The sequence below is a fragment of the Oncorhynchus gorbuscha genome, linkage group LG08 (assembly GCF_021184085.1).
Source record: "Oncorhynchus gorbuscha isolate QuinsamMale2020 ecotype Even-year linkage group LG08, OgorEven_v1.0, whole genome shotgun sequence".
In the NCBI taxonomy this organism is placed as follows: Eukaryota; Metazoa; Chordata; class Actinopteri; order Salmoniformes; family Salmonidae; genus Oncorhynchus; species Oncorhynchus gorbuscha.
Window position 1 is genome coordinate 18,878,661 of NC_060180.1, and position 26,103 is coordinate 18,904,763.

General features: G+C 45.3%; 1 protein-coding gene across 1 annotated transcript in view; it reads right to left on the bottom strand.

Moving 5' to 3' along the window:
* The window catches only part of LOC124041280 (bifunctional heparan sulfate N-deacetylase/N-sulfotransferase 2-like), a 191,564-nt gene that overhangs the window by 41,435 nt on the left and 124,026 nt on the right, over nucleotides 1-26,103 (bottom strand). Inside the window, 1 exon segment of the mRNA XM_046358688.1 lies at nucleotides 9,920-10,013. The gene's annotated coding sequence lies outside the window, so the exon portion shown is untranslated.

Here is a 26,103-nt window from a genome sequence, read left to right on the forward strand (position 1 = left end):
TGGGAGTGTGGGTAATTGTAGATGCTGAAGTGGGCTACACAGTGGGAGTGTGGGTAATTGTAGATGCTGAAGTGGGCTACACAGTGGGAGTGTGGGTAATTGTAGATGCTGAAGTGGGCTACACAGTGGGAGTGTGGGTAATTGTAGATGCTGAAGTGGGCTACACAGTGGGAGTGTGGGTAATTGTAGATGCTGAAGTGGGCTACACAGTGGGAGTGTGGGTAATTGTACATGCTGAAGTGGGCTACACAGTGGGAGTGTGGGTAATTGTAGATGCTGAAGTGGGCTACACAGTGGGAGTGTGGGTAATTGTAGATGCTGAAGTGGGCTACACAGTGGGAGTGTGGGTAATTGTACATGCTGAAGTGGGCTACACAGTGGGAGTGTGGGTAATTGTAGATGCTGAAGTGGGCTACACAGTGGGAGTGTGGGTAATTGTACATGCTGAAGTGGGCTACACAGTGGGAGTGTGGGTAATTGTACATGCTGAAGTGGGCTACACAGTGGGAGTGTGGGAGTGTGGGTAATTGTAGATGCTGAAGTGGGCTACACAGTGGGAGTGTGGGTAATTGTAGATGCTGAAGTGGGCTACACAGTGGGAGTGTGGGTAATTGTAGATGCTGAAGTGGGCTACACAGTGGGAGTGTGGGTAATTGTACATGCTGAAGTGGGCTACACAGTGGGAGTGTGGGTAATTGTAGATGCTGAAGTGGGCTACACAGTGGGAGTGTGGGTAATTGTACATGCTGAAGTGGGCTACACAGTGGGAGTGTGGGTAATTGTAGATGCTGAAGTGGGCTACACAGTGGGAGTGTGGGTAATTGTACATGCTGAAGTGGGCTACACAGTGGGAGTGTGGGTAATTGTACATGCTGAAGTGGGCTACACAGTGGGAGTGTGGGTAATTGTACATGCTGAAGTGGGCTACACAGTGGGAGTGTGGGTAATTGTACATGCTGAAGTGGGCTACACAGTGGGAGTGTGGGTAATTGTAGATGCTGAAGTGGGCTACACAGTGGGAGTGTGGGTAATTGTACAGTGGGCTAGTGTGGTGTGGGTAATTGTACATGCTGAAGTGGGCTACACAGTGGGAGTGTGGGTAATTGTACATGCTGAAGTGGGCTACACAGTGGGAGTGTGGGTAATTGTACATGCTGAAGTGGGCTACACAGTGGGAGTGTGGGTAATTGTACATGCTGAAGTGGGCTACACAGTGGGAGTGTGGGTAATTGTACATGCTGAAGTGGGCTACACAGTGGGAGTGTGGGTAATTGTACATGCTGAAGTGGGCTACACAGTGGGAGTGTGGGTAATTGTACATGCTGAAGTGGGCTACACAGTGGGAGTGTGGGTAATTGTACATGCTGAAGTGGGCTACACAGTGGGAGTGTGGGTTGTAATGCTGTACATGCTGAAGTGGGGGCTACACAGTGGGAGTGTGGGTAATTGTACATGCTGAAGTGGGCTACACAGTGGGAGTGTGGGTAATTGTAGATGCTGAAGTGGGCTACACAGTGGGAGTGTGGGTAATTGTACATGCTGAAGTGCTGAAGTGGCTACACAGTGGGAGTGTGGGTAATTGTAGATGCTGAAGTGGGCTACACAGTGGGAGTGTGGGTAATTGTACATGCTGAAGTGGGCTACACAGTGGGAGTGTGGGTAATTGTACATGCTGAAGTGGGCTACACAGTGGGAGTGTGGGTAATTGTACATGCTGAAGTGGGCTACACAGTGGGAGTGTGGGTAATTGTACATGCTGAAGTGGGCTACACAGTGGGAGTGTGGGTAATTGTACATGCTGAAGTGGGCTACACAGTGGGAGTGTGGGTAATTGTACATGCTGAAGTGGGCTACACAGTGGGAGTGTGGGTAATTGTAATGCTGAAGTGGGCTACATGCTGAAGTGGGCTACACAGTGGGAGTGTGGGTAATTGTAGATGCTGAAGTGGGCTACACAGTGGGGGTAGTGTGGGTAATTGTACATGCTGAAGTGGGCTACACAGTGGGAGTGTGGGTAATTGTACATGCTGAAGTGGGCTACACAGTGGGAGTGTGGGTAATTGTAATGCTGAAGTGGGCTACACAGTGGGAGTGTGGGTAATTGTAGATGCTGAAGTGGGCTACACAGTGGGAGTGTGGGTAATTGTACATGCTGAAGTGGGCTACACAGTGGGAGTGTGGGTAATTGTACATGCTGAAGTGGGCTACACAGTGGGAGTGTGGGTAATTGTACATGCTGAAGTGGGCTACACAGTGGGAGTGTGGGTAATTGTACATGCTGAAGTGGGCTACACAGTGGGAGTGTGGGTAATTGTAGATGCTGAAGTGGGCTACACAGTGGGAGTGTGGGTAATTGTAGATGCTGAAATTGTGGCTGCTACACAGTGGGAGTGTGGGTAATTGTACTGATGCTGTGGGAGTGTGGTGGGCTACACAGTGGGAGTGTGGGTAATTGTACATGCTGAAGTGGGCTACACAGTGGGAGTGTGGGTAATTGTACATGCTGAAGTGGGCTACACAGTGGGAGTGTGGGTAATTGTAGATGCTGAAGTGGGCTACACAGTGGGAGTGTGGGTAATTGTACATGCTGAAGTGGGCTACACAGTGGGAGTGTGGGTAATTGTACATGCTGAAGTGGGCTACACAGTGGGAGTGTGGGTAATTGTACATGCTGAAGTGGGCTACACAGTGGGAGTGTGGGTAATTGTACATGCTGAAGTGGGCTACACAGTGGGAGTGTGGGTAATGTAGGCTGAAGTGGGCTACACAGTGGGAGTGTGGGTAATTGTACATGCTGAAGTGGGCTACACAGTGGGAGTGTGGGTAATTGTACATGCTGAAGTGGGCTACACAGTGGGAGTGTGGGTAATTGTACATGCTGAAGTGGGCTACACAGTGGGAGTGTGGGTAATTGTACATGCTGAAGTGGGCTACACAGTGGGAGTGTGGGTAATTGTACATGCTGAAGTGGGCTACACAGTGGGAGTGTGGGTAATTGTACATGCTGAAGTGGGCTACACAGTGGGAGTGTGGGTAATTGTACATGCTGAAGTGGGCTACACAGTGGGAGTGTGGGTAATTGTACATGCTGAAGTGGGCTACACAGTGGGAGTGTGGGTAATTGTACATGCTGAAGTGGGCTACACAGTGGGAGTGTGGGTAATTGTACATGCTGAAGTGGGCTACACAGTGGGAGTGTGGGTAATTGTACATGCTGAAGTGGGCTACACAGTGGGAGTGTGGGTAATTGTACATGCTGAAGTGGGCTACACAGTGGGAGTGTGGGTAATTGTACATGCTGAAGTGGGCTACACAGTGGGAGTGTGGGTAATTGTAGATGCTGAAGTGGGCTACACAGTGGGAGTGTGGGTAATTGTACATGCTGAAGTGGGCTACACAGTGGGAGTGTGGGTAATGGGAGTGTACATGCTGAAGTGGGCTACACAGTGGGAGTGTGGGTAATTGTAGATGCTGAAGTGGGCTACACAGTGGGAGTGTGGGTAATTGTACATGCTGAAGTGGGCTACACAGTGGGAGTGTGGGTAATTGTACATGCTGAAGTGGGCTACACAGTGGGAGTGTGGGTAATTGTACATGCTGAAGTGGGCTACACAGTGGGAGTGTGGGTAATTGTACATGCTGTACATGCTGAAGTGGGCTACACAGTGTGGGTAGTACATGCTGAAGTGGGCTACACAGTGGGAATTGTACATGCTGAAGTGGGCTACACAGTGGGAGTGTGGGTAATTGTAGATGCTGAAGTGGGCTACACAGTGGGAGTGTGGCTGAAGTGGGCTACACAGTGGGAATTGTAGATGCTGAAGTGGGCTACACAGTGGGAGTGTGGGTAATTGTACATGCTGAAGTGGGCTACACAGTGGGAGTGTGGGTAATTGTACATGCTGAAGTGGGCTACACAGTGGGAGTGTGGGTAATTGTACATGCTGAAGTGGGCTACACAGTGGGAGTGTGGGTAATTGTACATGCTGAAGTGGGCTACACAGTGGGAGTGTGGGTAATTGTAGATGCTGAAGTGGGCTACACAGTGGGAGTGTGGGTAATTGTACATGCTGAAGTGGGCTACACAGTGGGAGTGTGGGTAATTGTACATGCTGAAGTGGGCTACACAGTGGGAGTGTGGGTAATTGTACATGCTGAAGTGGGCTACACAGTGGGAGTGTGGGTGGTACATGCTGAAGTGGGCTACACAGTGGGAGTGTGGGTAATTGTAGTGCTGAAGCTACACAGTGGGAGTGTGGGTAATTGTAGATGCTGAAGTGGGCTACACAGTGGGAGTGTGGGTAATTGTACATGCTGAAGTGGGCTACACAGTGGGAGTGTGGGTAATTGTAGATGCTGAAGTGGGCTACACAGTGGGAGTGTGGGTAATTGTACATGCTGAAGTGGGCTACACAGTGGGAGTGTGGGTAATTGTAGATGCTGAAGTGGGCTACACAGTGGGAGTGTGGGTAATTGTACATGCTGAAGTGGGCTACACAGTGGGAGTGTGGGTAATTGTACATGCTGAAGTGGGCTACACAGTGGGAGTGTGGGTAATTGTACATGCTGAAGTGGGCTACACAGTGGGAGTGTGGGTAATTGTAGATGCTGAAGTGGGCTACACAGTGGGAGTGTGGGTAATTGTACATGCTGAAGTGGGCTACACAGTGGGAGTGTGGGAGGGTAATTGTACATGCTGAAGTGGGCTACACAGTGGGAGTGTGGGTAATTGTACATGCTGAAGTGGGCTACACAGTGGGAGTGTGGGTAATTGTAGATGCTGAAGTGGGCTAGTGGGAGTGGAAGTAATTGTAGATGCTGAAGTGGGCACACAGTAATTGTAGATGCTGAAGTGGGCTACACAGTGGGAGTGTGGGTAATTGTACATGCTGAAGTGGGCTACACAGTGGGAGTGTGGGTAATTGTACATGCTGAAGTGGGCTACACAGTGGGAGTGTGGGTAATTGTACATGCTGAAGTGGGCTACACAGTGGGAGTGTGGGTAATTGTAGATGCTGAAGTGGGCTACACAGTGGGAGTGTGGGTAATTGTACATGCTGAAGTGGGCTACACAGTGGGAGTGTGGGTAATTGTAGATGCTGAAGTGGGCTACACAGTGGGAGTGTGGGTAATTGTAGATGCTGAAGTGGGCTACACAGTGGTGTGGGTGTACATGGTAATGGGAGTGTGGGTACATGCTGAAGTGGGCTACACAGTGGGAGTGTGGGTAATTGTACATGCTGAAGTGGGCTACACAGTGGGAGTGTGGGTAATTGTAGATGCTGAAGTGGGCTACACAGTGGGAGTGTGGGTAATTGTACATGCTGAAGTGGGCTACACAGTGGGAGCTGAAGTGGTGGGAGTGCTGAAGGGGCTAACAGTGGAGTGTGGGTAATTGTAGATGCTGAAGTGGGCTACACAGTGGGAGTGTGGGTAATTGTACATGCTGATGGGCTGTGGGAAGTGGGCTACACAGTGGGAGTGTGGGTAATTGTACATGCTGAAGTGGGCTACACAGTGGGAGTGTGGGTAATTGTACATGCTGAAGTGGGCTACACAGTGGGAGTGTGGGTAATTGTACATGCTGAAGTGGGCTACACAGTGGGAGTGTGGGTAATTGTACATGCACAGTGGGAGTGTGGGTAATTGTACATGCTGTACATGCTGAGTGGGCTACACAGTGGGAGTGTGGGTAATTGTACATGCTGAAGTGGGCTACACAGTGGGAGTGTGGGTAATTGTACATGCTGAAGTGGGCTGAAGTGGGCACAGTGGGAGTGTGGGTAATTGTACATGCTGAAGTGGGCTACACAGTGGGAGTGTGGGTAATTGTACATGCTGAAGTGGGCTACACAGTGGGAGTGTGGGTAATTGTACATGCTGAAGTGGGCTACACAGTGGGAGTGTGGGTAATTGTACATGCTGAAGTGGGCTACACAGTGGGAGTGTGGGTAATTGTAGATGCTGAAGTGGGCTACACAGTGGGAGTGTGGGTAATTGTAGATGCTGAAGTGGGCTACACAGTGGGAGTGTGGGTAATTGTAGATGCTGAAGTGGGTGGGCTACACAGTGGGAGTGTGGGTAATTGTAGATGCTGAAGTGGGCTACACAGTGGGCTAGTGTGGGTAATTGTAGATGCTGAAGTGGGCTACACAGTGGGAGTGTGGGTAATTGTACATGCTGAAGTGGGCTACACAGTGGGAGTGTGGGTAATTGTAGATGCTGAAGTGGGCTACACAGTGGGAGTGTGGGTAATTGTACATGCTGAAGTGGGCTACACAGTGGGAGTGTGGGTAATTGTACATGCTGAAGTGGGCTACACAGTGGGAGTGTGGGTAATTGTACATGCTGAAGTGGGCTACACAGTGGGAGTGTGGGTAATTGTACATGCTGAAGTGGGCTACACAGTGGGAGTGTGGGTAATTGTACATGCTGAAGTGGGCTACACAGTGGGAGTGTGGGTAATTGTACATGCTGAAGTGGGCTACACAGTGGGAGTGTGGGTAATTGTACATGCTGAAGTGGGCTACACAGTGGGAGTGTGGGTGGGCTAATGGGAGTGTAGATGCTGAAGTGGGCTACACAGTGGGAGTGTGGGTAATTGTAGATGCTGAAGTGGGCTACACAGTGGGAGTGTGGGTAATTGTAGATGCTGAAGTGGGCTACACAGTGGGAGTGTGGGTAATTGTACATGCTGAAGTGGGCTACACAGTGGGAGTGTGGGTAATTGTACATGCTGAAGTGGGCTACACAGTGGGAGTGTGGGTAATTGTACATGCTGAAGTGGGCTACACAGTGGGAGTGTGGGTAATTGTACATGCTGAAGTGGGCTACACAGTGGGAGTGTGGGTAATTGTAGATGCTGAAGTGGGCTACACAGTGGGAGTGTGGGTAATTGTAGATGCTGAAGTGGGCTACACAGTGGGAGTGTGGGTAATTGTACATGCTGAAGTGGGCTACACAGTGGGAGTGTGGGTAATTGTACATGCTGAAGTGGGCTACACAGTGGGAGTGTGGGTAATTGTAGATGCTGAAGTGGGCTACACAGTGGGAGTGTGGGTAATTGTAGATGCTGAAGTGGGCTACACAGTGGGAGTGTGGGTAATTGTACATGCTGAAGTGGGCTACACAGTGGGAGTGTGGGTAATTGTACATGCTGAAGTGGGCTACACAGTGGGAGTGTGGGTAATTGTAGATGCTGAAGTGGGCTACACAGTGGGAGTGTGGGTAATTGTAGATGCTGAAGTGGGCTACACAGTGGGAGTGTGGGTAATTGTACATGCTGAAGTGGGCTACACAGTGGGAGTGTGGGTAATTGTACATGCTGAAGTGGGCTACACAGTGGGAGTGTGGGTAATTGTAGATGCTGAAGTGGGCTACACAGTGGGAGTGTGGGTAATTGTACATGCTGAAGTGGGCTACACCGTGGGAGTGTGGGTAATTGTAGATACTGAAGTGGGCTACACAGTGGGAGTGTGGGTAATTGTACATGCTGAAGTGGGCTACACAGTGGGAGTGTGGGTAATTGTACATGCTGAAGTGGGCTACACAGTGGGAGTGTGGGTAATTGTACATGCTGAACGTCTTTCCATATCTGGGAAAACATCGGGTGGCAATTGAGCAAGTGTCAGAGAATGTGGTAACCAGGGCTTGTGGAACTTACGTTGGCATGGGGAGAAATGTCACCATGGATCATTTCTTCACTTCACTGTCATTGGCGAACAAGTTGCTTACCAAGAAGACAAGCCTTGTCGGCACCATGAACAAAGTGAGAAGGGAGCACCATCCCTCTGCGCAAAATAAGGCACCTGCACAGCCGCTGTACGGTGGTGAAGAATGACAAGGCAAAACTCACAAGGAAAGAAAGAACATTTCTGTCACCAGTACAATGAGCACACCGATAGGGACAGAGAGAAAACCGGAGACTATTATGCACTACAACCAAACGAAGGTATGTCAAAGTGAGTCAAGCAAGTGAAAGTGACAAAGATGTGTGTCGACAAGGGATAACAGCTAAATGAAATCCAACTGATCGCAGGACGCACAAAATGTAAGCATGAGCTGACAATAATTGACTATTTCTGACTGCTCTCATAAGGACGCATTCATTATTGTGCCATTTTGGCTTTTGTGCTGATTTTCACTATTTATCAAGCACACTTGGCACTTATTGTGTTTAGGCTACTGATGTTTTCCCCATTTGGCCGTGCGTCTTGGTGGTTGGTGGTTTTCTATTTTATTTTTTACTTAAGCTGTGACCGTGTTCCAAAACATATGCTTTCTGTTTCATAGTTGCAACAAAGACAACAACACTGAACAAAGATATAAACTCAACATGTAAAGTGTTGGTCCCATGTTTCAAATAAAAGATCCGAGAAATGTTTAATATGCACAAAAAGCTCTTCTCTCAAATGCTGTGCAGAAATTCATTTACATCCCTGTTAGTGAGGATTTCTCCTTTCCCAATATAATCCATAAACCTGACAGGTGTGGCATATCAAGAAGCTGATTAAACAGCATAATCATTACACAGGTGCATCTTGTGCTGGGGACAATAAAAGGACACTAAAAGATGCAGTTTTGTAACACAACACCTCAGATGTCTCAAGTCCTGACGGAGTGTGCAATTGGTATGCTGATACCAGAGCTGTTGCCAGATAATTAAATGTTAATTTCTCTACCATAAGCCACCTCTCCAATGTCGTTTTAGAGAATTTGACAGTACGTCCCAACCGGCCTCACAATGACAAGCGGTTTGCTGATGTCAACGTTCAGAGTGCCCCCATGGTGGCGGTGGGGTTATGGTATGGGCAGGCATAAGCTACGAACAACGAAACACAATTGCATTTCATCAATGGCAATTTCAATGCACAGAGATACCGTGATGAGATCCTGAGGCCCATTGTCATGTTATTCATCCGCCGCCATCACCTCATGTTTCAAGAATCTGTACACTATTTTTGGAAGCTCAAAATGTACCAGTTCTTCCATGGCCTGCATACTCACCAGACATGTCACCCATTGAGCATGTTTTATTTTTTTATTTAACTAGGCAAGTCAGTTAAGAACAAATTCTTATTTTGAATGACGGCCTAGGAACAGTGGGTTAACTGCCTGTTCAAGGGCAGAGCGACAGATTTGTACCTTGTCAGCTCGGGGGTTTGAACTTACAACCTTACGGTTACTAGTCCAACGCTCTAACCACTAGAAGGATTCTCTCGATCGATGTGAACGACAGCGTGTTCCAGCCATTGCAGGGAAGTGGGACAACATTTCCCAGGCCTAATCAACTCTATGCGAAGGAGGTATGTTGCTCTGCATGTGGGAAAATGGTGGTCACACCAGATACTGACTGGTTTTCTGATCCATGCCCCTACCATTTTTTAAGGAATGTGTGACCAACAGACGCATATCTGTATTCCCAGTCTTGTGAAATCCATAGATTAGGGCCGAATAAAATTATTTCCATTGACTGATTTCCTTATATGAACTGTAACTCAGTAAAATTTTTGACATTTTTACATGTTGCGTTGATATTTTTGTTCATTATAATTACACTGTTAGAAAGTTGCTGTCAGAATGACACCTCACTAGCTTGAAGGGGGGTCTCTCGAGGCCCAGCGGTTCTAATGATGAGAGGTCTAGCACACTACACCTCCGGAGGATTTTAAAATATCCACACATTTGTGAACCATTGCATTAATCAAGTGTGCAACACTATGTGCAATATGGTTTAGATGAGAAGCTCCTGTATAGTTTGAATTGCCATTTTGTGTGTCTATATACTATGGTATTTACGGTATGTTTAATAAATGCACTCACACATGAAGCAGGAATGTGACTTTGGCCACACCATATCCAAGGTTAGTGTACACAGAAAAGTTGCAAATCTGATGTAAATACACCTAGAGTCTCTGACCTCTTGTTGCTGTGGAGACTTCCTCTGGTGCTGGCTGTCCTTGTGTCTGTCCCTCAGGCGTGTTGCGTCTGTCTGTCCGTCAGTCTCAGAAGGCCTGTAGAAGGGACAAATTGAGGGTCAAGGCCAGGCAGATGGACAGCCCTGCTAGGTAAGGCAGCACCATCATGGTAACTATTAGCTTTAGCTAGGCATGTATCTGGTCAATGGAAGGCTGCCTCCGCCTCTCAACAGCAACAGCCTTCAATGCAAACAAACACATGAAAACTCCCACATGGAAATTTATGAAAGGAGGAGGTAGGCAAAGCATTGGGTTAGCATTTGTTTACCTCCACCACCCCTCCTAAACTAGGAATATCATGATAGACCAAATCAAAGGACTTTGTGTACCAGAACAGTGTTTCTCCTTCAGCTAGCACTGCTCTTACACAACAGATTCAACTATTCAAATAATCACCCACGTGGTCATGTGAAACCCAGCGTGCATTCTGTCTAGGGGGATTCATCACAGCTCTACAATGACACTCTCCCTTTTGTGTATGTGTATATGAGCAACACAGTACAGAGGGTGGCTCCTTTGTTCTCTACCACCCAGAATCCCATTTGAAATGGTTCATAGTGCTCAGAGAGACCGCAGCCATCTCCTCTGTGGGAGGGGGGACCGGGGGGAACAGCGCAAGAGGACCGACACAACACATTTAATCACATTTAATCTAAAACCAGTGAAATAAAAACATATGTACACAAGTGGGAACCAAAACGAATCTCACACAACACCTTAGTTAACCAGAATTCATAGACAAGTCACATACTGAGTATATGTTGTGTATCAGAGTCCCCTAGTAGGACCTCTGCTCCCAGATCCAGTGGCTATCCTAATATTGATAGTGCAGCTCAAACAAACCCTGGCTATCAGAGCTGGCTGCTCACCAGAATCAACACAGAAGACCGTGGCTAGAGCTATGACCCATTCTCTAACATAGAGCATCAGACTAACACTAACCTGTGGTGTTAGAGAGCTCGTAGGAGGCACTCTTTCCTCTGGTCAAAAAATAATGAATATATCCCAATGTCCCAGGGCAGTGATTGGGGACATTGTGTGTCAATGTGTTTTCAACAGGACAATGACCCAACTGTGGCTGTGTAAAGGCTATGTGAGCAAGAAGGAGAGTGATGGAGTGCTGCATCAGATGACCTGGCCTCCACAATCACCTAACCTCAACCCAATTGAGATGGTTTGGGATGAGTTGGACTACAAAGTGAAGGAAAAGCAGCCAACAAGTGCTCAGCATATGTGGGAACTCCTTCAAGACTGTATTCCAAGAGAAGCTGGTTAAAAGAATGCCAAGCTGTCATCAAGGCAAAGGGTGGCCACTTTGAATAATCTCAAATATAAAATATATTTTGATTTGTTTAACACTTTTTTGGTTACTACATGATTTCATTATATAAATAATATATTAGTGATGCCTCTTCACTGTTGACATTGAGACTGGTGTTTTGCGGGTACTATTTAATGAAGGTGCTAGTTGAGGACTTGTGAGGCATCTGTTTCTCAAACTAGACACTAATGTACATGTCCTCTTGCTCAGGTGTGCACCGGGGCTTCCCACTCCTTTCTATTCTGGTTAGAGCCCGTTTGTGCTGTTCTGTGAAGGGAGTAGTACACAGCGTTGTACGAGATTTTCAGTTTCTTGGTCATTTCTCATGTGGAATTGCCTTCATTTCCCAGAACAAGAATAGACTGACGAGTTTCAGAAGAAAAGCTTTGTTTCTGGCAAGTTTGAGTCTGTAATCGAACCCACAAACGCTGATGCTCCAGATATTCAACTAGTCTAAAGAATGTCAGTTTTATTGCTTCTTTAATCAGAACAACAGTTTTCAGCTGTGCTAACAATTGCAAAGGAGTTTTCTAATGATCAATTAGCCTTTTAAAATGATAAACTTGGATTAGCTAACACAACGTGCCATTGGAAGACAGGAGTGATGGTTGCTGATAATGGGCCTCTGAAATATCTACATAGACGTACATAAAACATATTTTAAAAAGCAGTTTCCAGCTACAATAGTCAGTTACAACATTAACAACGTCTACACTATTTCTGATCAGTTTGATGTTATTTTAATGGACAAAAAAATTACCCCAAACGTTTGAACGGTAGCGTATGTATATATATATATACTGCTCAAAAAAATAAAGGGAACACTTAAACACAATGTAACTCCAAGTCAATCACACTTCTGTGAAATCAAACTGTCCACTGCAACACTGATTGACAATACATTTCACATGCTGTTGTGCAAATGGAATAAACAACAGGTGGAAATTATAGGCAATTAGCAAGACAACCCCAATAAAGGAGTGGTTCTGCAGATGGTGACCACAGACCACTTCTCAGTTCCTATACTTCCTGGCTGATGTTTTGGTCACTTTTGAATGCTGCCGGTGCTTTGACTCTAGTGGTAGCATGAGATGGAGTCTACAACCCACACAAGTGGCTCAGGTAGTGCAGCTCATCCAGGATGGGACATCAATGCGAGCTGTGGCAAGAAGGTTTGCTGTGTCTGTCAGCGTAGTGTCCAGCGCATGGAGGCGCTACCAGGAGACAGGCCAGTACATCAGGAGATGCGGAGGAGGCCGTAGGAGGGCAACAACCCAGCAGCAGGACCGCTACCTCCGCCTTTGTGCAAGGAGGAGCAGGAGAAGCACTGTCAGAGCCCTGCAAAATTACCTCCAGCAGGCCACAAATGCGCATGTGTCTGCTCAAAAGGTCAGAAACCGACTCCATGAGGGTGGTATGAGGGCCCGACGTCCACAGGTGGGGGTTGTGCTTACAGCCCAACACCGTGCAGGATGTTTGGCATTTGCCAGAGCACACCAAGATTGGCAAATTTGCCACTGGCGCCCTGTACTCTTCACAGATGAAAGCAGGTTCACACTGAGCACGTGATAGACGTGACAGAGTCTGGAGACGTCGTGGAGAACGTTCTGCTGCCTGCAACATCCTCCAGCATTACCCGGTTTGGCGGTGGGTCAGTCATGGTGTGGGGTGGCATTTCTTTGGGGGGCCGCACAGCCCTCCATGTGCTCGCCAGAGGTAGCCTGACTGCCATTAGGTACCGAGATGAGATCCTCAGACCCCTTGTGAGACCATATGCTGGTGCGGTTGGCCCTGGGTTCCTCCTCATGCAAGACAATGCTAGATCTCATGTGGCTGGAGTGTGTCAGCATTTCCTGCAAGAAGAATGCATTGACGCTATGAACTGGCCCGCCCGTTCCCCAGACCTGAATCCAATTGAGCACATCTGGGACATCATGTCTCGCTCCATCCACCAACGCCACGTTGCAACACAGACTGTCCAGAAGTTGGCGGATGCTTTAGTCCAGGTCTGGGAGGAGATCCCTCAGGAGACCATCCGCCACCTCATCAAGAGCATGCCCAGGCGTTGTAGGGAGGTCATACAGGCACGTGGAGGCCACACCCACTACTGAGCCTCATTTGGACTTGTTTTAAGGACATTACATCAAAGTCGGATCAGCCTGTAGTGTGGTTTTCCACTTTAATTTTGAGTGTGACTACAAATCCAGACCTCCATGGGTTGATAACATTGATTTACATTGATAATTTTTGTGTGATTTTGTTGTCAGCACATTCAATATGTAAAGAAAAAAAGTGTTTAATAAGAATATTTCATTCATTCAGATCTAGGATGTGTTATTTTAGTGTTCCCTTTATTTTTCTGAGCAGTATATATATATATATACAAATTTAACTATCACCTAAAAGAACAACTGAAGAACACCAGACTTGTGCACATACTCCTCCAGGCCTAGGACCCTCACACTACCTGGATTCAGAGCCTGCCCCTCCACTTCCTACCTCCCTCTTCCTTCCTCATGACACACACTCTCTTCTTCCCTTCACATCACTCAATATCCTCTCCCTTTGTTTCTCCCTCGACCCCTCTCGTGACCCCCCTTCCCTCTCCTCCATTCCCCAGGGCGAGGTGGGGGGAGTCAATTATCAATCTATTCAGCCATAAGGCCACTAACTGATTGGCTAATGGGAGGTCCCTCTCCCTCTATCAGTGTGTTACTGCTTCACAGTCTGATCTCAGCAGCCTTCAGAGGACCATTCTGGGCCCTTAATAGCACTGGATCAATCATCTGTCACAGCTAGTCATGCACATATTCCGTATGCTCTACAGCATAGCAAATACACTGTAACTGCAATGGTCATCACACAGATACATATACTTTTGCATGCACACACACACATAAAAAGACAGACAGACACACTTAACATAATGTACACAATTGCAAACACACACACACACAGCCAGCCAGCCAGCCCATCCATCCATGCAGACAGACAGCAGGGTGCCTCACAAAGCCAAACTAAGAGCATTGGTTAGTGTGTTTCCATCGACTTGCCAGGAGCGTGCCCACCCACCCACGCATGTATATCGATGGGGAAATGGAAGAAATATAATTTTAAGCTGTATGTGTGTCACTGGGGAAGGAAGTGGGACTGAAGGAAGGTGAGGGACAGGGAGAAACGCACACAGAAACGTATTAATTGTCCCCTACATGCACACACACAAGGCTCGAAATGAAGGTCGTCCTTTAAAAAAGGTGTCTGGGACAGTTCAAAACAGACGTTGGCACAGCTGCGGGATGATAGGCCAGAAAAATATCAAACGCATAGAACATTGGTTCCATACTAAAATGTTTAAACACAAAGACGAGGCTGATGAAACAGATCACAACATTTATCTTAAAAGTTGATAAACTATGAATAATGCACATTATAAGCGCAGCAATGTGTTCACTCGTCTCGGCCATATGCGTGATAATATTACCCGAGAACACCATTCCCAGAAGGCACACTTGATACGAGCGGTTTCTATAATGCGACAGCAACGGATATGCAGCCTAATGGTAGAAACATAGAAAGAAGGAACATCTGAAGATGCAACAACATGATTGTGTTTTACTGCCCTTGGACAGTAGAAGAAGAAATGCTGGTTTCAACGGCAAACCAAGAAATCGCAGCTTTTTTCCCTATGTTCGGATTTTGGCTAAAGGTTATTAAAAGCAGGGTAAAATAGGCTATGCAAAACGTCCAGGTTTCAAACAATGATATGGTTGGCTAGGCATTCTATATGTCATTATTTAGCTTATGGAAAAGTATAATATTACAATATATCACAATATATTCCAATGTTGGGTAAATAAGCCTATTAGCATACACATTTGACTCTCTCCTAGCTTGTCTGCGGGGCCGGAGCGGATGTTTTGTGCCCGGTAGTTACTGTGGCATTTGCATTGTTTGAAGACTATGGCTAGCTACTATAGTATTCTAGTGAATATGGTTGTATCTCCCTGACCTGAAACAAATGTACACACTAAAATGTGCCAAGTACTTCAGCCTCGCGCTGCAGCACTGCCTGGCGTGCGCACGTGAAGAGCGGAGTGACAGATTCATTTTTAGAAGCACTGCGCTCAGGCATAAATGTTACTTTCTTCTACTTCAAACGGAAGTCTACTGAAGTGAGAATTTTTTCCTTGTGTTCCTTGGCTATTTTCATTGTTTGGTTCACAAGCTAGGTTGTTTTTCGGATGTTTGAGTTTCAACTGCTAGGAAGGAGAAGCAACGCTGATACTAGTCAGTCTCACAGGCACAAACATGATTGGAGTGGCATCACCATGGGAACCTCCCGCTTTAGAGGGAAGATGAACAGTTTTGTCTCATCTGTCATATATATGTTGGTTAACCCTCCCGTTGTGTTCGTTTCATGTTCATTCATTCTGTGTTCCCGGTCCAAAATGACTGCCCCATTATAGCTGATTATAAATCCATATATTATCACCTAATGCCGTGTTAGATCTTTTTTTTTATCAACTTAAGTTATGGTGAACATTACACGTTTTGAACTTCTATTTGCTATTTATGGGCTGTAAGGCCTCATTGACCTGAGCTCAAACAACCAGTTTTTGAGTTAAAAAAGCATAATGTATGGATTATTTTGACTAACAAATACTCAGATGAAACATTGTGCTATTTATCAGACTACTTTGTGTCAAAGTTAAACAAGGACATTTGTTTTGAAACCATTTCAAATGTTTAAATAGTGGTAGAAAATAACATCTGTTGTGTTCCTGGTCAAAACTGCCCGCCATGATTTTAGTAGTAAAGAAAGGACATAGGCCCAAAACTTGCAAACTTGACCATATTACAAAATTAATGTTGGAACACATTAAACAACAACAGTAACAATAACAGTATTACTAACAAAAACATAAAAATGTTCACAATCTGTCAATCAGTGGTGGTTCCATGTTGTGTGTTCTCATGCACATGTTGTACAATACGCAGCGGTTGTTGCATGTGCCTTGCAAATATATGCACTGGATTTATGGCACATAATGCTCGTTTTAACATCTCTTGGTGCACACAGATTGCACCTCTTCCCTTTGTCTCTTCTGTCTGGTGGCCGTATATCGTGCATCTGGCCCTTGTATATCTATCACCAATCCAGCAGAGGATGGTGTTGGAGGAAGGTGTTGGCGCCTTTGAATGAGGGGTGCCACCATGGCTTTTCCCAACTCTTCTAGGGATAGTCTCCCCTTGAAGAATTTCCCCTACTTCCAGCCTGGATTCACCTCCATCCACACCACAAGCTCGTTGTAGGCCGACACATCTAGGATGTTGAAGAACACCACCATGGGCCAACATGCCGTCATCCTCTTACAAGAGTATGTGACAGGAACCTGCAAAAGTGCAATGATCAATAAATAAAATATCACGTGTATGTACTCATTATTTTATGTCTTGCATAGTAACATGAAAAATTGCATCAAAGTGTTGTTTTAATTTATCACATGTAAAACCTATTTACATATTCAAATGAATATAATTGACTCCATATTGTTCACAAATTCAATGAGCATTTCACCAAACAACAGCATGTCATATTTTTATGGTGCAGATAAAACAATCTGGTAATAGAAAAAAAAAGTACACGAGACTTGAAAGATACAAAGTAACATACCTTATCAAGGTTGTCAACTCCCCCTCTGTTGTAATCCAGGACAGCGTTGGGCTCCCTGGTAGTCACAGCAACATCCCTGTGCAGGGTTGTCATCAGGAGCACTTACTTGTTTTTCTTCGGGCAGTAGCACAAAGTGTGTGTGTGTGTGTGTGTGTGTGTGTGTGTGTGTGTGTGTGTGTGTGTGTGTGTGTGTGTGTGTGTGTGTGTGTGTGTGTGTGTGTGTGTGTGTGTGTGTGTGTGTGTGTGTGTGTGTGTGTGTGTGTGTGTGTGAGTAAGTGTTCAAAGAACACACATGCATGTGGAGGTCTGGGCATGTGCCTGAACTCAATTTTATACACTAATTGTAGTCTCACCCATTCATTTCTAATGACTGGTCATTTTTGACCGGGAACACCACAGGTGTACAATAGTTAAACAAAAACACCCAAAATATAATGAAAATCATCAAAATGTATTTTGTGTGTTCAGATGCCCTGTGTGGATAAAGTCATGGAACCTTATGACAATCAGATTAAATTAAATAAATTTTTCGGAGAAAATTTACCGGTTCAATTCGACCAGAACAAGGGGATTAAAAGACTCAGGTCACAAAAAATGTAATTAAACAATTATACCACATTACTTCTTACTAGTAACACAATTATTGGTTTAGAAACATTACAAAAGCATGATCATCCATTTTTTGGTGTTTTATTGTTGTAATTTAAGCAAGAGAAATATTTTGGCTGGTAAAAAATCTGAGCGGCTGGTAGAATTTTAAATCTACCTGCCACACAGTGGCTGTGTACCAAAAAGTACATTTTAGACCCTGGCCGTTAGCAAGTGGTGGTACTGAAAAAGGTCAAGGCGACCATTATTCACTGACTGAAGAGGGAGGGTGAAGCAGAGAAAGTGAAAGCTGGGTAACACACACACTTTCTTCTTTGTATATTGTTGTGTTATGTTGTTTAATGGGGCAGCTGGTGGTGGATTGAAATGTCTAACTTAGGTTTATTCAGTAACCAGTTCACAATAATATTGTTCTCTCTTTGATCGCCCCCCATCTAGCTTCAGAGTTTATTCTGTTAGGTGACCTAAACTGGGATATGCTTAACACCCCGGCAGTCCTACAATCTAAGCTAGATGTCCTCAATCTCACACAAATCATCAAGGAACCCACCAGGTACAAACCTACATCTGTAAAAATCTGCTAAATGACTTAAATGTAAATGTAAACAAGGGCACCTTCATAGACGTCATCTAGACCAACTGGCCCTCCAAATACATCACTGCCTCATTGCCTGTATCCGCTACGGGTCCGCAGTCAAACGACCACCCCTCATCACTGTCAAACGCTCCCTAAAACACCTCTCCAAGCAGGCCTTTCTAATTGACCTGCCTGGTCATTCTTTAAAAGTAACTTCCTCACCATCAAAAAATGCAGAACTAAGAACAGATATAGCCCAGATATGCAGACCTGACTGCCCTCAGGAACCAATACCCGCAGTCAGTCAGGAAAGCAAAGGCCAGCTTTTTCAAGCAGAAATTTGCATCCTGTAGCTCTAACTCCAAAAAGTTCTGGGACACTGTAAAGTCCATGGAGAACAAGAGCACCTCCTCCCAGCTGCCCACTGCACTGAGGCTAGGTAACACTGTCACCACCGATAAATCCACGGTAATCGAAAACTTCAACAAGCATTTCTCAATGGCTGGCCATGCCTACCTCCTGGCTACTCCAACCTCGGCCAACAACTCCCCCCCCCCCACAGCTACTCGCCCAAGCCTCCCAGCGTCTCCTTTAACCAAATCCAGATAGCAGATGTTCTGAAAGAGCTGCAAAACCGGGACCCGTAAGAATCAGCTGGTCTTCATAATCTGGACCCTCTATTTCTGAAACTATCCGCCGCCATTGTCGCAACCCCTATTTACCAGCCTGTTCAACCTCTCTTTCATATCGTCTGAGATCCCCAAGGATTGGAAAGCTGCCGCAGTCATCCCTCTCTTCAAAGGGGGAGACACCCTGGACCCAAACTGTTACAGACCTATATCCATCCTGCCCTGCCTATCTAAGGTCTTCGAAAGCCAAGTCAACAAACAGATCACTGACCATCTCGAATCCCACCGTACCTTCTCCGCTGTGCAATCTGGTTTCCGAGCCGGTCACGGGTGCACCTCAGCCACGCTCAAGGTACTAAACGATATCATAACCGCCATCGATAAAAGACAGTACTGTGCAGCCGTCTTCATCGACCTGCCCAAGGCTTTCGACTCTGTCAATCACCATATTCTTATAGGCAGACTCAGTAGCCTCGGTTTTTCTAATGACTGCCTTGCCTGGTTCACCAACTACTTTGCAGACAGTGTGTAAAATCGGAGGACATGTTGTCCGGTCCTCTGGCAGTCTCTATGGGGGTGCCACAGGGTTCAATTCCTGGACCGACTCTTTTCTCTGTATATATCAATGATGTTGCTCTTGCTGCGGGCGATTCCCTGATCCACCTCTACGCAGACGACACCATTCTGTATACTTCTGGCCCTTCCTTGGACACTGTGCTATCTAACCTCCAAACGAGCTTCAATGCCATACAACACTCCTTCCGTGGCCTCCAACTGCTCTTAAACGCTAGTAAAACCAAATGCATGCTTTTCAACCATTCACTGCCTGCACCCGCACGCCCGACTAGCATCACCACCCTGGATGATTCAAACTTAGAATATGTGGACATCTATAAGTACCTAGGTGTCTGGCTAGACTGTAAACACTCCTTCCAGACTCATATCAAACATCCCCAATCTAAAATCAAATCTAGAGTCGGCTTTCTATTCCGCAACAAAGCCTCCTTCACTCACGCCGTCAAACTTACCCTAGTAAAACTGACTATCCTACCGATTCTCGACTTCGGCGATGTCATCTACAAAATAGCTTCCAATACTCTACTCAGCAAACTGGATGCAGTTTATCACAGTGCCATCCATTTTGTTACTAAAGCACCTTATACTACCCACCACTGCGATCTGTATGCTCTAGTCGGCTGGCCCTCGCTACATATTCGTCACCCACTGGCTCCAGGCGATCTACAAGTCCATGCTAGGTAAAGCTCCGCCTTATCTCAGGTCACTGGTCATGATGGCAACACCCACCCGTAGCACGCGCTCCAGCAGGTGCATCTCACTGATCATCCCTAAAGCCAACACCTAATTTGGCCGCCTTTCCTTCCAGTTCTCTGCTGCCTGTGACTGGAACGTATTGCAAAAATCGCTGAAGTTTTATCTCCCTCACCAACTTTAAACATCTGCTATCTGAGCAGCTAACCGATCGCTGCAGCTGTACATAGTCCATCGGTAAATAGCCCACCCAATTTACCTACCTCATTCCCATACTGTTTTTATTTATTTACTTTTCTGCTTTTTTGCACACCAGTATCTCTACCTGTACATGACCATCTGATCATTTATCACCTCAGTGTTAATCTGCTAAATTGTAATTATTCGCCTACCTCCTCATGCCTTTTGCACACAATGTATATAGACTCTTTTTTTTCTACTGTGTTATTGACTTGTTTATTGTTTACTCCATGTGTAACTCTGTGTTGTTGTCTATTCACACTGCTATGCTTTATCTTGGCCAGGTTGCAGTTGTAAATGAGAACTTGTTCTCAACTAGCCTACCTGGTAAAATAAACGTTAAATAAAAAAAATATATTGTATACATGTGGTTAGCATGTTCAATTAATAAATTATAATTAATAAATGTAATGGATGTTTGCTTATTTTCATTAAGAGACAAAACGGTTTTACAAATTAAGTTTATGTAATATAGACTGTAGAGTGTGTATCTCAGAAATACACCAATTACTTTAAAAGCACTGCAAATGACCTAGACCCATGTTGGCATATACATTTTTTAAATAAAAAATTAAAAGTATTTTAATTTTTGGGACCATTCAAGTTCAGTTTGGAACAGTTGAATTTTCACTTCGGGACGGTGAGGAAAAAAGTTAGTCGTCAGTAACTACTCCAAGTCTCAGAGCGAGTGATGTTTGAAACGCTACCACCCAGCTAACTAGCTAGCCATTTCACATTGGTTACACCAGCCAGGCCGATAGGCTTGAAGTCATAAACAGCGCTGTGCTTGCGAAGAGCTGCTGGCAAAACGCACAAAAGCGCTGTTTGAATGAATGCTTATGAGCCTGCTGCTACCTACCATCGCTCAGTCAGACTGCTCTATCAAATCATAAGACTTAATTATAATATAATTACACACAGAAATACGAGCATTTAGTCATTAATATGGTCAAATCCGGAAACTATCATTTCGAAAACAAAACGTTTATTCTTTCAGTGAAATACGGAACCGTTCGGTATTTTATCTAACGGGTGGCATCCCTAAGTCTAAATATTCTTGTTACATTGCACAACCTTCAATGTTATGTCATAATTACGTAAAATTCTGGCAAATTAGTTCGCAATGAGCCAGGCTGCCCAAACTGTTGCATATACCCTGACTCTGCGTGAAATGACACAATTTCACCTGGTTAATATTGCCTGCTAACCTGGATTTCTTTTAGCTAAATATGCAGGTTTAAAAATATATACTTCTGTGTATTGATTTTAAGAAAGGCATTGGTGTTTATGGTTAGGTACAGTTGTCCAACGATTGTGCTTTTTTCACAAATGCGCTTTTGTTAAATCATCCCCCTGCATTGCATCGATTATATGCAACACAGGACATGCTAGATAAACTAGAAATATCATCAACCATGTGTAGTTAACTAGTGATTATGATTGATTGATTGTTTTTTTTTACAAGATCAGTTTAATGCTAGCGAGCAACTTATCTTGGCTTCTACTGCATTCGCGTAACAGGCAGGCACCTCGTGGAGTGCAATGAGAGATCGTTGGTCTAGTTAACTGTAAGGTTGCAAGATTGGTCCCCCGAGCTGACAAGGTGAAAATCTGTCATCATTCCCCTGAACAAGGCAGTTAACCCACCGTTCCTAGGCCATCATTGTTCTTAATTAACTGACTTGCCTAGTTAAATAAAAGGTTTTGTTTTTTAAACGGCAAAATTGGCACCAAAAAAATACAGATTTCCGATTGTTATGAAAACTTGAAATCAGCCCTAATTAATCGGCCATTCTGATTATTTGTTCGACCTCTAATACACACCCCAGAGAAAGAGAGAGGGGTAGAGCTGCAGATGGGCAAAGAAAGAGGGAGGAAGCAATAGGAGGGAGGACACAAAAAAAGGCGGTTGAGAGAGACAGGGACCGTGGGAGGGGCAAAGAGAGTAAGGGAGACATGGATCGATTCTATCCTCCTGTCTGTGTATGTCAGGGCTGGTGTTGTTGGAGCTAAAAGCCTTGCATTTAGTAGCCTGGTCTGGGAGGAATAGGAGCAAACATGTAGCACCACCAGTCAACAGCTCTACCCTCATAGGAAACAGGAGATGACGCATGAGAAATCTGCTCAGATCCCCTAAGAATGAGTCGGCCTTTCAGAGGCACTTTATCACACAATAATATAGAGGGGGAGGATGAGAGAGAACGCTAGAACTGGCTTTAAAGGACTGGCTTTGAAAGAGAAACCATGTTCCGATCTCAAGGCTGCATCCTTTCCCACTAATAAACCATTCTGTTATTTCACACTGTACTTGTATAGAGCTGACGATGGGATCGTTCTCTTCAACAAAGAACAGAGGCAGATGCATTCAGTCAGTGTGAGCAGATTCAAACAGGACAAAATAAGATGTGTTGCGTATCCATTCTATCAAACAGGACAGTTGTCCCTGAAGATCGTCCCTCTGGTCCAGCTGCACTACAAATCAACTGACTGAGAACCAAACATCCACGAATACGCACTGTACAGAAATAGTCTCACTGTTACAAAATATCACATTCTACAAGCCAAGAACGTAGTCATTTAGGAAGGTTGGTAAACATGTTTCCCCCGAATCCAGCCTGATGACAAGGAAGATGAGAATGTAGGCCGACTAACTCTACATTTCAAATGGGGAATTAAGCAAAGGTCAAGTAACAGATTAAGGCATGTTAGCGTTTGTTATTTATTGAGGGTAGCTGTAAATAGTGCATACGCTCAATAGAAAAGAAAGAAAGAGGGGCACCTACTTGAACTGTGGCGGAACCCGTTTTGTTCATATATTTACCCGGTAACGTTTATATATTGTCAAGCCTTTGGCCCAAGGCAGAATGGAAAGGAGAGAAGAGGGTAACATGACAGAGGGAGGGAATGATGACAAAGAGAGAGAGGGAGCATGACGAAAGCAGCAGAAAAGAGAAACCCAAGGGAACAGGGACAAATAAGTAAAAAATGAAGAACAGGAAATGTTCAAAGGAAAAGAGGATGTGTACTTGCTGATTTCAAACAAAGATAGAAATTGAGAAAGAAACAACTCAAGTCACTTTCTTGCTGGGCAGATGTACTGCTCGGAAAATGCCAACAGATGAGCCCTGATACCTTCCATCATTATTTATCTCTCTCTCCATCCTTCTCATCTTTCTTCTAAATGACCTCTGCTGTCAGAGGACCTGGCCCTAGCCACTGATTTGCGTGCGTGTTTACACTACACATAGCCACTTAAAACAGCTGGGGGTGGCCAATACCAGTCACATCCTCAACTGAATTCTCCCTTTACCTGCTACCTCCAGGTTGTAGAGGTATTTTTTTTAAAGAAAGAAACTATGCATTGTGTGTGTGTCAGAAGCAGTGCCGGGGATAGAGTAGGATGAGTTTAGATGCCATTTTAGCTTCAGTTGCCCTTTGGGTGACTGTACTGTCCGTCTGTAGCTGAGAGAGAGGCAGTATGATGACGACGGTGTCTCTGGGTTTTAATGGTAGCCCGGATGCCTGTGGAAGGAGCTGCCAGCTTTCAACATGTCTGCTCAATTATATAGCGATAGAGACACCCAGAGCTAGTTGTTCTGGCAGGTATCTGTAGCCTCACTCGCCACTGACACCCACAGAGGCGCACGCACGCACGCACGCACACACACACACACACTCCTGTCCAGCCTATTACCACTCGGTTGCCTCATGCTCGTCATTACACCCTTGCTTCCACGCTGCCGCCAGACACCCCAAATATCTTCAAGCAGACACAACAAAATGGGTGACCTCTGAACTCCTGGCCCCAGGGTCCTCCTTTATTGACTGTTGGCAGTCCACCCCCCTCTTTGTCCCCAATGCTCTATATTCTCTTGACCCTTACACCCCCCCAACCCCTCTATCCATCCCCCACGGTCTCTCTTCTTAAAGGCCAAACCTGACAACCCAAACATCCCAATTACGTCTCTTCTTCTCCCTCTCACACACCACTCTAACCTGACACACACACACACACACACACACACACACACACACACACACACACACACACACACACACACACACACACACACACACACACACACACACACACACACACACACACACACACACACACACACACACACACACACACACACACACACACACACACACACACGTTGAGGCACTTATTATTTCACAGAAAATGTACTCTCATCCTCCTTCTAAATATTAATAGCCACATGTGGGTACATTCAATTAGGCCTAGCATTTGTGATTCTGAGTACACATACTGAGAAAACACTAGAAAACTTGTAAGTCTGCTGATATAAAGGAAAGGCCATGATAGCAGTACTGGACCCTGGTGAGGGACAGAGCCGACAGAGACAGAAAAAAGGAGAGTGAGCGATGTGTAATAGAAATATGTTACCTCCCAACTCCCCCTGAGACACCTGCAGGGAGTGGGGACACGGCCATGTTCACCATTTCCCAGCGCATGTGGAACAATTAGGTTCAAGTGCCTTGCTCAAGGGCACAGCGACAGATTTTACACCTTGTCGGTGCTGGTATTCGAACCAGCAACCTTTTGATTACTGGCCCAATGCAGTCACAGCAATAATTCTCAATGGGAAGACAGAAGACACTGACAGTTCTGTCAAATCACATCCTGGAGTATTCTCCAAATTACCACTAATCCCAACCCGCTTGAAGAAAACACGACAATCTTTTCCCAAAACCACAGGGCATGACAGTCTATTCAAATTTTCCCTCACTCAGAGACAAAGCTACTTGAGAAGCAATTATACAAACAAGGACATTCCTATTGTGGTGTGTGTAGCTGAATGACAATGCCAGAGGATAGAGTCGCTGAGGGGTGAAATGTTTCCCCCTTTGGAAACCGCTGTCTGATGACCTGAGTACAGATATACCGGAGTCTACTGATCTGAAGATGAATGCTGCCATGACAGTCAGCCGCACACGTCGCATGTGATCGGGCTTTTTATAACATGACCAAGCACACATAGTTCATACATGTAATAATAACATGAACGTGCACACGTCGGTCTGGACGATATGGCCTAAAAATCAACTCAATTTCTATTTATTTATGGGTGATTCATGAGATAAATATATATTTTCTTGTTCTCTCTAAATAAGCTTCGTTGTGCAACTAAAGGTCAAATACACTGCATTTCAAACAGTCAGCAATAATCTAATGAAATCAGGGCTTGTGAAATTGTACCTAGGCTAAATAGAAGACTTCCACAACCATAAGACCCACTAATAATTCCATAATTTTATTTAAATAGTTTAACCTGCTTTATTGCAATAACCGCTGATCTGGCTTTCAAGTCTATGAAAATTACCTTTTTGTTACAAATTTAACCAGAGCCACGCATAATGCAGATTCAATACTTGTAGCAGTCATTATAGAAATAACACTGGTCTCATGAACAATCTCTCAAGCACAAGCCCACGTGCTAGTGAGTAGCCAGCTAATCTTTATATTTCAAGTTTAGCCAATGCTAGCTAACTTGGTAGAACAGTTGAATTGTGATGAACACACCGTTCTGTCTGTCTCCAACTGTTTTAAACAGCGTGCTAGCCTGCCAACTTTGTTCGGATGTTGAAATCAAGTGGCCTACCTTGTTTCTCAGAATGAGAACGAGTTGTCAAGTCCTTATACAATAGTTGTATGCTTATTGCACATTTATACAAAGAGACTAAACAGCTAGTATAACAGTCTTTGGCTAAAATGCTGCTAGCGATATGTGGTACATCAATGCCTCTTGCGACAAACTCAGCATTTATTTTCCAGAATCAAT